General features: G+C 47.9%; 1 long non-coding RNA gene across 1 annotated transcript; it reads left to right on the top strand.

Moving 5' to 3' along the window:
* Positions 1-8,035: 8,035 nt before the first annotated feature.
* Positions 8,036-9,235, top strand: LOC105738612. The gene is made up of 2 exons (XR_001114441.2): positions 8,036-8,580; positions 8,928-9,235. It is a non-coding gene; the product is annotated as an uncharacterized LOC105738612 (long non-coding RNA).
* Positions 9,236-11,530: the final 2,295 nt, after the last annotated feature.

Below are 11,530 nucleotides of genomic sequence, written 5' to 3'. Positions count from 1 at the left end.
AAGTGGGCAGGGGACTCCAGTCCTGGCCTCCTGAGATGGGTGTATCCCCTACCTACACCCCTCATCATGCATGCCCTGCGTCTGGATGGCAAGCCATGAAAAGCCAGGACACTGCAGAGGCCAAGGCTAGAGCAAGACTGACAAAGGTCTAAGAGAGGGAACTCCACTTGGGCAGCTACTTCTTATCTATTTAATGGTATGAGGTGGCCAAGCTTGAGAATCTTGTGCCCTGAGACTAAAGAAAGCCTGATCACTGTGACCAGCATGAGTTATAGAGAGGTGACAGCAGGGCAAGCTGGACATCCAACTGCACCCACATCCTCCCACAACCATTCCTCTCCTGCCTCAACATGAGATTGGTGCCTCTGGACAGGAGCAAAGTGAGGCACAAAGTATGTCCCCTACACAGAGACAGGCACAGAATAGGCATTCAGTAAACCATAGTTTGGCCAGGCAGGATGGCTCGCGCCTGTAATCCCAGCACTTTGGGAGGCTGAGGCAGGCGGATCACCTAAGGTCAGGAGTTCAAGACCAGCCAGGCCAACATGGCGAAACCCCATCTCTACTAAAAATACAAAAATTAGCCGGGCGTAGTGGTGGGCACCTGTAATCCCAGCTACTCAGGAGGCTGGGGCAGGGAGAACTGGTTGAACTCAGAAGGTGGGGGTTGCAGTGATCCGAGATCACGCCACTGCACTCCAGCCTGGATGACAGAGTGAGACTCCATCTCAAAATAATAATAAAATAATAAACTGTAGTTGTTTCGGCTTGGAGTGAAATGGAAGAAATATGAGGGACAGATAGCACATTTAAAAGGATCTATTGTTCCAGCCCAGACGAGCCCCTGGACATTCCTGTGTGTTATGCTTTACCAGGTGCCTTATCACTGCTTTATCCGTCTCTTCCCTACGGGGTGGTTTTCTGCAGGGAGGCTCCAAAAGACAGAAGCTGAGTTCTGCCAGAAGGAAAAGGGAATGGAATATGTAAAAGAAAAGGATAGAAGAAAACTGGGGGCAGACAGGCAAGGCTAGTAGGTAAGGGGGAGTGGGGTCTCTGGAGAGAAGAGAATCCTCAACCTGGGAAGAAGGGCAGGCTTGAAAGCAGAGGGGAAAGCCATGGAGGTCGGGAGGGCAGAGGAAATCCCAGATGTGATGGCCAGCAGGGGTCGCTGATGCCCCACCAACAGCCTTAGGGCTCGGGAAGACTCAAAGGGAGAAAGATTTTCAACAGCTCAAGTGAGCCTCACTCCCTACCCTACCCTCCCCCATCCCCCCACCCCAGACTCTTCCCTATGGCATTGAGGTCTCTCTTCTTGGGTTCTGAAGGTTCCTTTCCCTGTAATCCTTTTCCTGAAAGTGAACAAGATAGCCTGGCCAGGCAGCCCTGGGGGCGATGGAGGCATCGGGTGGGGAGAGGCCTCCTGGATTTGCCCTCCAATGCTGCTCCCATGGGCACTGGTGGAAATGGGGGTAGGAGGGCACCTCTGACCACAGGCTGCTGATGGGGTTGGTGCAGGCGGAGGAAGGGCGGGAACTGCTCTTCCCGGCTCTCCTTATCAAATAGTAAACTCAGAGCAGAGCCACGGTGAAGCCTGGAGGTAGAGGAAGGCCCCGCGGCCAGCAGTGGTTCAGGGCTGTGCTTAGGAGCACCAAACCTGAGCCTGGGCGCTGCATGCTCCTAGGGCCAGTTCCAGCACACACTGTTGCCCCACTGTCTGAGGCCCAGCACCTGTTGTCTAGGATCAGTGTCTATTTGCATCTAGGCAGACACCCTGACCAATTCTCTACCCTCCTTGGCTTCTCCATTTTCAGTTCTGCTCCTCAGACACCAAAAGCTCCTATCACTACAACCTTCCTCATATTACCTTTTCCAAGATTCTGGCTTAGCAAGTATTAGTTACAGTTCAGGTCAATCAATGTCCTCCAAGAAGAGTTTAGGAAGACCTGTGCGTCCCAAGTCCTAATCATATCTCAGAATGGTTCTGCCACAAACTCTGAGATTCTTTCAAAAACCATGTATTGATCTGCTCTTACTTTTCTAGGGCCATAAAAGAGGCAGGCTTATGGAACCAAGTATGTTGCAACTCTGAGCTAATGGTTCCATCTTTGGAGGCCACTCCTCGGGGTAGTTCTTAACTGACAGATGACCCCCGAGATAAGAAGAGATGCCAGCAGAGTCCAGGCTGGCATTTGAGTTTGCCTGGGGTAGGACCCTGAGCTACTTATCCCCAGCAGTCAGAAGGAAGGCTGCAGTGTCCCAGGGGTGCCCAGCCTCCAACTGAGCCTCAAGGAAGGGTCTGGAATGCCAGACAATACTATGGTCAGATTATGGACTTGGGAATTGCTGCAGATGCCATTGGGGGTAAGGAGGAATAGGAAATTCTGGAACTCAGGAGCTGCCCAGGCAGCCAGGCTGCCTCTGACACACCCAGTCCTCATTCGGATTTGAGGAAAGGAGACTTGAGCTCAGGAGAAAGGCACCCAGGAGCCTGTGAGTCGTGCCTAAGCCTCTGGATCCCACATCTGAGGAAACGACTTAATGTAGACTTTGAGTGGTGCTACCACCGTCGCCTCTGAGGTTTCACCGAGGCGCAATTGTTGCTGATTGAAAACATGAGACCTAATTCCAGCCCCCTCCTCCCTCCAGTGGCAGGCGGAGCCTCCACATCCATTTCCTGCCTTGGTCAGAACTGGCTCCAGAATGGGACAGGGCTGCCTGTGGCTCCAGCTGGGGGAGGCTGAGGTGGATAAAGACAGTGATGGAGAGGGATCCAAGGGAAACCAAGGATGGATGTGAAGAGCTGATGCCACCTGCCACCCATCCAGGTCCTCCCAGACCCCAGGCTCATGCCAAGGGAGGGTATAGGTGGTCGCTAGTGTAAGCCAATCCTGTGTCTGTGATGCCGAAAAAAACTGTATAAATGCCCATCACCTCTCTGGGGACAGCCCTCTCCCCAGCCATTCCCTATAAGAAGCTGCCCTTATACAACCACTTTCCCCCAGTCTTGGAGATGGTCAGCTCTGCAGAGCTCACAGAAAATCAAAGATGTATAGGGTGTTATTAGATGGATCCTAGCAAAGGGCAGGTTTAACCAATGCCCTCACATTTTATAACTGAAATTCAGAGCAGTTAAGCAACCTCACAGAACAAGATGTAGTCCGCAACCCTTTCCTTCTTGTTTTTTGGGAAAGGGTCTCACTCTGTCATTCAGGCCAGAGTGCAATAATGCAATGATAGCTCACTGTAACCTCTAACTCCTGTGCTCAAGTGATCCTCCCGCCTCAGCCTCCCAAGTAGCTGGGACTACAGGTACATGCCTAGCTAATTTTTTTTAAGAGACACAGTCTCACTATGTTGCCCAGGCTGGTATTGAACTCCTGGCCCAGTCCCCAAGGTATCTTCTCACCTTGGCCTCCCAAAGTACTGGGAATATACACTTGAGCCACCGCACCCAGCCTAGTTTGCAACTCTTGACTCCTGATTCCTGAGCACTCCTTCTTTGACACCAGAATTTTCCAGAAGGTCTCTGAAAGAGGTCAAGAAATAAGCAGCTCTGATCAAACTATTAAAAAATCAGCTTCAGGCCAGGCACAGTGGCTCATGCCTTTAATCCCAGCACTTTGGAAGGCCAAGGCAGGCAGATCACTTGAGCTCAGGAGTTCAAGACCAGCCTGGCCAATGTGGTGAAACTCTGTCTCTCTCTATTAGAAATACAAAAACTAGCTGGATATGGTGGCACATGCCTGTAATCCCAGCATGCGCCACCACACCCGGAGTTCCGAGAATTGCTTGAACCCAGGAGGCGGAGGTTGTAGTGAGCTGAGATCATGCCCCTACACTGGGCAACAGAGCAAGACTGGGCGACAGAGCAAGACTCTGTATTTTTTGTTTTAATAAGCTTCAAAATTGTAATAAGTGAGTAGTCAGTGTAGCTGTTTGCAGATAAACACACCGATATGTCATTTCATTTAGCATGATCCTGAGGGCCATGCCTCATGGAGAGCCATCCTCACACTTTTCTGTTTCCCCCTCAGTCTACTCTCCTGAGAAATGAAACCACATCCTGGCCTCAGAGGAATGCCTTGAGGTTGCCATGGTAAGACATATGTGCGGCAGTGTCTCACCAATACTGAAATCACCTCTCCAGCTGACAGTCAAGGACAGGGAAGTGGAAAAGACCCCCAAACAGCCACTGTAGACCTCACAATGTCCGGGTTCCAAAGTTCATGCCAAGCAGTCACAGAAAGGCCTTTCAGACTCATTTGGATTCTTTTCATTCTCGCTTCACAAACAGCTCTAACAGATGTACCCTTCTGAATTTTTGTTGTTATTATTACTTTTTTTTTTTTTTTTTTTTTAGTCCCTGGAATATTGGAAGCAGGCAACAAATTAGAAGAAAGATACTGAACTGCTAGTGATAGGCATACTGGGAATCAAAAAAAGTGAAGTTAGCTGAAAGACACAGGATAGCAACAAAAGCACAAATAGGAATCCCAAAAGCGTAGAAACCTGGAGTCATTTTAGTCTAGAGCTAAATAGCCATGTACATTTCCGTAGACCTGAAGGTGTCACGGTGTTCCTGAGTCATCAAAAACCATTTCTATAAAAGGAGTCCTTCCATCCATCTTTCCTCCCAAGAATAATGGCACAGCCTCATCCAGTTCATAGGATTTTTACTCCTGTAAGTCCAGTAAGTTGTTTTCAATATCAAGAATGAGATTCTCCCCAGGGAACCTAGCCTGTGTTGACTCTTCCTCTTCACACGCACTGCACACATTCAGAGGCAACAGACAGAAGCTCTCTGCATTCCCACCCCCTTAGCAGAAAAGAATATGACTGTAAATTAGCATAAAGATTCTTCAGAGACAAGGCACAGAAACAGTGTATGCACAATATTGGGGGAATGTCCAAAACACTTGAGTACGAACTGTTTCCAAGCTCCCATAAGCAGTTGAGCTGCTTCTATTTATCTACAAATAACCAACATGCTCCAGATAATCTTTCTTCTTTATTTATTAAAGGAGACCCAAAGAGCCCCTCTAGGCCACTGTTGACTGCTTACATCAATGGGTGGATGGATGGTAAATAAACCTGGTGACATAGCTGGAGTTATTTGAAAATAACAAATCACTTTCCTTAAATACAGCCCTATGCAGACTTTCACTGATTTACACATTCCCCCCAAGGAATCTGCATCAGTGAGACCTGTGTTCATATTTATGTTTCAGGTCATTTTAGCTGCTTATATTTTAAGATGACATCCAACATTTAGATGAAAAATCAAGAACCCATCATGTTGAAGCATTTGAGTATCCAGATGGTTGGCATCAGTAGATATAAGCATTGTGTATCCATTCACTGAACAAATATTTATTAAGTGTCTGCTCCATGCCCGGCTCTCTGCTAGGCCCTAAAGATCCCAAACTGAGTAAGATTGATGACTCAGTCAACTTCACAAAACCAAATCATCTTGAAGCAGAAGGAAGAAAGCAACTGTAACCTGTGCCATGCCTGCCACTGTTTTAGACACCTTTATATAATATCTCTTTTTGTTTCATGACAAATCTCCAAAAGTCAACCCTTAAACAGAGGAAGAAACAAACTCAGAGAGGTCAGATAACTTGTTGAAGCCACACATCTAGCGAGGGTCACAGCAAGAACTGGAGCCTATTTCTCCACACAGCCCGATAGAGGGGCCTGTGGTGGAAGGCAGAAAGCAGACTACACTGACTCTGCCCCCTGCTGCTTGCATCTCTTCAAAAAAAAAAAAAAAATAACAAGCTCTTCTGAGCCTCAGTTTCTCTATCTAGCCACTGGGATCACATGCCTCTGTCAGATGCTAGTTGTGGAAATCAAAAGAAATCATATATGTGGGGGCTTCTGACTTTGGATCCAACATGCATTAGGTGCTCAGCAGATGTTTATTACATGGATGGATAGGATCGTCGAACCTTCCTCCACTCTCACCTCCCACCCGCAATGGTCCTCTACACCAGCGTCTGCTGACAGCAGCATTGCCACACACTTCCAGAAGTAGGCAGCTCACCACTTCCTGAAGCACCATGTTTTAGAACTGAAAGGCCTCACTCACCTGGCATCATTGCATTTGTGTGTGCCCAGACTGTACCAAGTGTGGAGAGGACAGAAGACATAGGCCACCCCAGAAGGTGACAGTGTAGCTCTGGAGACAGTCTGTCCATTCTTGAAATATTAAAAAGCATTAAGAGGGCCAAGCATGGTGGCTCACACCTGTAATCCCAGCACTTTGGGAGGCCGAGGCGGGCGAATCACCTGAGGTCAGGAGTTCGAGACCAGCCTGACCAACATGGTGAAACCCTCTCTTTACTAAAAATACAAACATTAGCTGGGTATGGTGGTAGGTGCCTGAAGTCCCAGCTACTCAGAAGGCTGAGGCAGGAGAATCACTTGAACCCGGAAGGTGGAGGGTGCAGTGAGCTGAGATCTTGCCTCTGCTCTCCAGCCTGGGCAACGCAGTGAGACTCTGTCTCAAAAAAAAAAAAAAAAAAAAAAAAAAAAAGCAAGCATTAGAGAACTTTCCAAGATGCATCATCTTCAAGAACAAGAATGGGAGGCACTGGAGGTGTGGCATCTCCTCCTTAGGATGCAGAAGCTGAGCCAGCCCCCAGGCCAAACAAGGGTGGCCAGGCCTCTCCCTGGATCCTGGTACTCACAGAACTAACTCTTTGTTTTCTTCATCTCACTCCTCGCTCCTGCTCAGTCACCTTTTGAGTTATTGTCCCATGTAATTTCTAAGCCAGCCAGGTATCCCAGCCTTGTGAGACACCAATCTTGCTCTAATGTTTGGAATGTGAACCATCATGAAAAAGTAAGAATGATTAAAAAGGAGATTTTGTAACTATTCATCAATGTCAGAGGGAGCAAAGTCTTTCACATTCTACCACTCTAGCTGGATATCCCTAAAGGGTAGGTGTTTAAGCTCCTGAATCTGGCTTTTTTTTTTTTTTTGAGACAGAATCTTGCTCTGTCACCCAAGCTGGAGGGGGTCAAGGGCATGATCACGGCTCACTGCAGACCAAAAATCCTGGGCTCAAGTTATCCTCCCACTTCTGCCTCCCAAGTAGATGGGATTACAGATATGCACCACCATGCCTGCTTTTTTTTTTTTTAATATGTAAAAACAGAATCTTATTATGTTGCCCAGGCTGGTCTCAAACTCCTGGCCTCAAGTAATCCTCCTGCGTTGGCCTCCCAAAGTGCTGGGATTACAGGCATGAGCCACCATGCCCAGCCTGAACCTGGCCTTTTGGATTACCTTCCAGCTCTATTGCTTCTAACTGGTAAACCTAGGCAAGTTATTTAACCCCATTAAGCCTTGATTTTTCTCATTGGTAAAATACTTCCTCCCTTAAAGGACTGTAATAAAGAAAAGAGGTCAGCGATCTGTGGTTATGGGGCCAAATCTGGCTCACCGACCGTTTTTGTGAAGGCCTGTGTACTAAGAATGGTTTTTACATTATAAATGGTTGAAAAAAATCAAGAAAATATTTTGTGACACACGAAAAGGATATGACATTCAAATGGCAGGGTCATAAAGTTTAATTGGAATATAGCCACACACATTTGTTTACATGTTACCTGTGACTGCTTTTCTGCTACTACGGCAAAGTTGCATTGCTAAAACCAAGATGTTACAGCCCACAAAGCCTAAAATATTTACTGTCTGGCTCTTTACAGAAAATGTTTGCCAACCTCTGGTAAAAAGAAAATGAAGGAATGCCTAGATGTGCCTATAATAGAGCAAAAACCTTTAAAATGTCAGCTCTGATTTTCTTTTATTAATGTCTAGCTCCTGTCCAGCCATGGTATTTATGCCACTCTGTATTTGCATTAGGATAATTTTTTAGATCATTGCAAAATATGCATTCTCCTACAGAACATATAGGAATATCTATTTCTTAAATGGCATTGCTAACACAGAATGCACTGACCTGACCTCACAGAAAGAAAATGGAACAACAGAGGTCCCATCCTTCCAAATGTGATCCACTGGTCTTGTCCTTATTGAAATAGACAGTACATGGATCTGGAACGGAAGCAAATAATATCCGGGTCTCCAGATTCCATTGTATCACAGAACATGGAACCAAGAAAGTACCTTAGAAGTCATCTGATCCAGTCACCCCCTGTTTTACCGAGGAATCTAGACCCAGATGAAGTTAAAGGACTTACCCAAGAGTACCCGACAACTCTCTGGCCACCCCCAGGCTCCCATCTTTGTGTCTCTCCTGTGTGGGCTGTTCCCTGACGTTCTTCCTGATAGGCACATCGCCTTTCCCTTTGATTTTAAATCCTTGGCTCAAATGACATGCCCGGACTATATCGTGTGATGTGACCTTGAAAAATAATTTACGTACAAGTCTTGAAAGCAAATCAAGTTTTAAAACAAAGTAGCATCTACTCTGCCCCAGCCTTGACATCTATTACAAAGCAAATGCTGGCTCTTTAATTTCCCTAATCAAGACTGGTCCTATTTAGCCCATCTACTCAAGGAGTCCCAGCACTAGCCCCACTCCGACGCCTGATGAAGTTCCAGAACAGGTGAGAAAAATGAGAGGGCCCTGCCCAGAGCTCTGCGAGTCGGCCCTCACTGCCTGCCCTTCAGACAGCAAGACAGAAAAGGCATTCATTTTCTTCCTCCACGTCATGATACCAACCGAAATTACCTTTAAATGAGGAAGAAGGTCATTATTTAATCAATAGGATTGCGTCAATTGAGGAAAATTTGTCTCCAGTGTAAACAAGCGGAACGTCTTTTTGCTCTATGAAAACAAGGTTAAATTACTTGCAGATCCGGGCGACGTGGAGAGATGTAGAAGTGAACCTGAAGCCTGACACACTCAAGGTCTGGGAACCGAAAATAATAGGAATTGTTCTTATTTTTCCAGTGGAATCGAGCACAGAGATGGGCACGCCTCTTTACAGAACCAAAGATTCAGAACCATGCCTTACCCTTTGCTTATGAGGCGGAGGAGGAGGAAGAGAAAGAACCACCACAAAGAGAGACGGCAACAAAGGTAAAATGAAGGCTGGGCCAGCCGATCCCACTCAGGCTGACCACAGTGAGGGAGAAGCATTAAAATGAGAAATGATCAGGTTTCAGAAGCCCAGCCCTTCCTGCTGAGTCTCATCCTTTGCTTCATCCATTCCATTAAATAAGTCATATTGAAAACCAATTATTATTAATACAACAGTAGCTAACATCATCGGGTCTCACCCCATGCCAAGCATGCCAAACCCAGGTCATGCACGGTGCTACTCGATGTTCACAACAGCTCTAGAGGTAGGTGCCAGTCATGCCCACTTAGCAGATGCAGAGGAGGGCAGTCGCGGCGGGAGAATGGCGGGCAGTTCTGCCTGTTTCTGAGGCCCCACTGCTTGAACTGCCAGCCTCAGAGCCATCTGCTCGCTGGGTGCTCAGCCCTGTGCTGCATGTTGTGGACTCACAGGGGGAAGTACGAGCCAGGCCTGCCCCTAGGGCATCCCCATGTCCCTGGCAGAAGGGCACAGCGCATTTATTCCTGTTTAGGGAGAGGCTCAGCTCATCTGGGAATCCCTGGATGAGCCGGCTCTGTGCCTGCTCCTCTCCTGTACCCCTTCCCCATCCATGTCAAGGGCTTTGGCCACAGCACATAATGGGTCCAGCAAGTCATAGTATCTCCCGGAGGAGGCCCCAAAGACCCCTTACCCACACCTCTTCGATCGCTGCTAGGGTATGAGCTGGAGGCTGTCGGTGGTGAATTGGATCTCTGTCACTCCACAGGCATCTGGTGAGGTCTAAATTCCCTGCTCCCTGACAGAACTTCTTGGTGGGGATATGGCTTCCAGGTTCTCCTCACCTACTCAGGAGACTGGGCTAACACTGAGTGAGGTTCACTGACACCCTCTATCATTAACAACAGGACCAAAACCAAATAAATTTTAGCTCTGGGCTTTTGGACAGCCAGATTCCAACACTTTGGTGGTGAATCCTGACTAATGTTCCTTCTCCATCCCTCCTCCTCCCATCCCCTAACCCACTCCGCCCACCTCCAATTCTAAACTACCTTCCTTCCATGACCATGTTGCCCACATGGCCTCCGCTGAGGATCAGGGCAATGCAGTCACCACAGGAGTAGGCCCTCAGTTACCCTAGCAGCGATCTAAGGAGTTTGGGCCAGGGGCTTTGGGGCCTCCTCCGGGAAAACTGCGGCAGCCCAGCCAAGACAGCAAGAGTGTGGCCCAGCCAAAAAAAAAAAAAAAAGGAAGCTTTAAAAAAAATTTTTTTAAGTGAAATGAAACATATTTGACCTGGGAAGAAATAAAAGACCTTTCACGTTGTCAAAGTGACAAATTAGACAAAGAGGCCGAGCAAATGTGAGCTCCTGGGGAGTCCGTCAGAAGGAGCCCAGATGGAATGGATGAGGCTGGGGGTGACCAGAGGGATGCAGACAGAGGATTTATCCCGGTCAGGGTGGGAGACCAGTCAGAAGGCTGCACAAAGCTACACACAGTCTACCCTTTGTACTAGTATTTATCTAACTTGTCAATTTTATAGCCACATTACCTTCCGAGTGTTCAGGAAAGCAGATATTGGTGCTGTCAAGAGGCCTGGCTGTGGTTTGCACAGCATAATGACAGATGCAAAAAACAAAGGGGAGGGGAGAGGGGCCTTTAGAAACCACAAAAGAGCCTTTGTAATTATGCCTCTGCCTCCCTCCTCCCTTGGGAGCGTGCCTTTCCCTCGCTGCAGAGGTGCTCGCTCCAGGGGTGCTGTCTCCCCCTATATGCAGCTGTGCCGGGCAGCTGCACAGGGCAGCTGCCTAGCACGCATCTACCAGTCACCCTGCGTGGACTTGAAGGGAGCTGTTACATGACTGCCTCTCTTCCCCAGGCTAAATAGCTGCAGTCCTTTAACCTCTCTTCATGGGCCTGATTTTCCATCCCTTTAATCATCCCTGTCACTTTCTGCTGCAGCCTGTACTCACCACAGCCCTCCCCCAGAGAGGAGGCACAGCCACCGAGGATCATGAACCCAAGGGCCTCCAAGAGCTGCTCCTTTCAGACCACCCCCACCATAGGCCCACCCTGCAGCCACAGGTCCTGGGAAGCCCATGGTCATGGAGCCCCCACAGCTGAGTTACTGTGGCTCATGACCCAATTGGAGCTCTTCCTTCCCTGCTCTTGGATATTCCCCATGACCAGAAAGTCATTAAAATCCCACAGTCTCCTCTGAGCTGATTCTTACCATTTTTCTCTTCCTCTTCATTCTCAGTGCCTCACTCTTACACACTAGACCCCTGGACTATCATTTGGACCATGAAGCCAGCCCCCCAGCCAGCTTCCCTGCCACCATCTTCCCCTCCAAGACACTTAAAGGCCAGCTTTGGAAATATTTTTTTTTAAATTGAATGTCATTTTTATCAAGTCCATCCCCTACCCAAGAGCCTTTAGTAGCTCCCTATTTCTTCTTGTTATAGCAGACGTAAATAACCCACCAGATTTTGAGAAT

Source organism: Nomascus leucogenys, chromosome 19 (assembly GCF_006542625.1).
Source record: "Nomascus leucogenys isolate Asia chromosome 19, Asia_NLE_v1, whole genome shotgun sequence".
Lineage (NCBI taxonomy): Eukaryota > Metazoa > Chordata > Mammalia > Primates > Hylobatidae > Nomascus > Nomascus leucogenys.
This window is presented reverse-complemented; position numbering and strand designations above follow the sequence as displayed.